The sequence below is a fragment of the Poecilia formosa genome, unplaced genomic scaffold, assembly GCF_000485575.1.
Source record: "Poecilia formosa unplaced genomic scaffold, Poecilia_formosa-5.1.2 Scaffold48, whole genome shotgun sequence".
Classification (NCBI taxonomy): domain Eukaryota; kingdom Metazoa; phylum Chordata; class Actinopteri; order Cyprinodontiformes; family Poeciliidae; genus Poecilia; species Poecilia formosa.
Genome location: NW_006799987.1, coordinates 291,188 through 293,132, shown reverse-complemented (window position 1 = coordinate 293,132; position 1,945 = coordinate 291,188). Strand labels below are relative to the sequence as shown.

Here is a 1,945-nt window from a genome sequence, read left to right as displayed (position 1 = left end):
GTCGCAATAGTCTCACACACAGAGAGCGTGCTCCCTGTTTTGCCAACCGCAATAACAAAAAGAAGAAGTACTCAGTGTTTGCGGAAGTAAACGTGGATGCTAACGGTGGAGCATAGCTTACGATTTTGAAGTTGTTGTTCAACCGGAGCCAACACGTTAACAACTTAATCCCTATTATAGTCCACCATTGTTGTTTTTCTTCCTGCTTGCGAGTATCAGGACGCAGAATAGTGACGTTTGTCGAATTTCAATGACGTTCAGGTCGGATCCGTTCAGGTCGGAACGGATCAGATTCCGTTCAGATTCAGGTCACATTTGAAAAGATCAGAAACGAATCGGATATCCAAATCCGATCTGTGTTGACATGAAAAAAATTAGATACAGCTCGCATTTAGGCGAAAAAAAGGAAAAGAAAAAATCGGATTTGGGTCACTTCAGGCCGCATTGCGAAGGCAGCCTAAATGATTTCTCTTGGTATGTACTTTGTGTATTTGGTTGTATTCTTGTAGTATGGATCTGTTGTATGTATGTAATAGTCAGAATATAATAATAGTCAGAACATAATATAATAATTACAATAATTATTAGCTGTGGCTCCAGTATGATTTACCTAATTTAAAGTGTCGTTCCTGTATGTTCTTTGTTTTTTTTATGTATTCAGAGTTGTTGTGATCAGAGTTGCTGTGATTAGAGCTGTATAAATGTAATTTAACCACATTTTTTTCGTTTTTCACCACAGTTGCTTTTTGCAAAGACTCTGTTTAGTCGTGACCACACCTCCCTCTGCAAACATGGTGCACACAGGCTGGTTATTTTCTGGTTTCTTGTCATGTTTGTAAGCTGTCCAACATTTATACTGCTGCTGCTTCTGCGATGACGCAAGAATGACGTCTGGTCTGAAGACCTAAAACCAGGGTTAAACGCCCAGCTGTAAAGGAGTTTCTCAGAGCCTTGTTATGATGTCATTCTGTTTTGAGTTTGTTTTGCTTAAAAATGAAGCAGTTCTACCTGTTTGCAAACGACTTCATGCGACAGGAGAAGGTCAGTCTGTGCAGGATTTGCGGCCTTGCTCTCCATCGGCGCTGCAGAAATGTGTATGCCAGATGAATGGAGGTGTTGGCAGGACATCGCTCATCTCTGAAGGATGGGGATGTTATACCCATTTCCTACCACCTGTGTGAACTCTGCGATAATAAATCCAAAACGCACATTGAAATCTCGGTACACACGCAAAAAAGATGTTTTTTAAAAAACATCAACAAATTGTAAAAACATTCAACAGCACAAACCGTTCCGTTGAGTCCGTTGGGTGGCCTTTTGCTCGGGGGGTGGCCTACGTTGGGAGTGTTGATGTGAGTATCAATTGTAGCGCCCCTTGGTGAACATGACCCCCGCCGCCTCACATCCAAGGACACAGAAGGTGAGCTGGACGGCGGCCCGTATCAACGTGCCGCCTGTTCCAGCTGGGGTTGTGTCAGGATCTCCTGGGCGGTGCAGAACAGGCCCGTCTTTATCCAACAGGAGCTGCGTGTGGTGCGCTATCTTAAGAGAGTCATAATCACGTCGGTGATTGGGGTGTTAACGGGCCTCCACAGCTGTTGGAGAGCCGGGAACCATGGGAAAGCATAACCAACCGCTGGCCGGTTACAGTACGTGCTAATCTCTGCAAACACACACAGGGCATATGTGTGTTTGTCCCTCTGGATACCTCAGTTTCTCACTGCATTCTGACATTCTGACATTCTTAGGTTTGAGCAGCAAAAAAAAAAAAAAAGTAAACTATGCTTTTTTTCCTTGTGGTTTGTTTCCAAGGAGACATATGTATTTTTCCAGGCACATAGTCCCATTTTATTGCACAATCAATGAGATATTTTACCTTTAGTTGGTATGGAAATGCTGTATATGTCAAAAACAACTTAAAAGAAATTTGACTTCACATCACAAC

The 1,945-nt window shown here is 42.9% G+C and overlaps 1 long non-coding RNA gene across 1 annotated transcript; it reads right to left on the bottom strand.

Moving 5' to 3' along the window:
• Positions 1–667: 667 nt before the first annotated feature.
• On the bottom strand, positions 668–1,696 carry LOC107836298 (uncharacterized). The gene is made up of 2 exons (XR_001662173.1): positions 1,290–1,696; positions 668–1,184 (listed from the first exon to the last, which is right to left on the bottom strand). It is a non-coding gene; the product is annotated as an uncharacterized LOC107836298 (long non-coding RNA).
• Between the last annotated feature and the right edge of the window lie 249 nt (positions 1,697–1,945).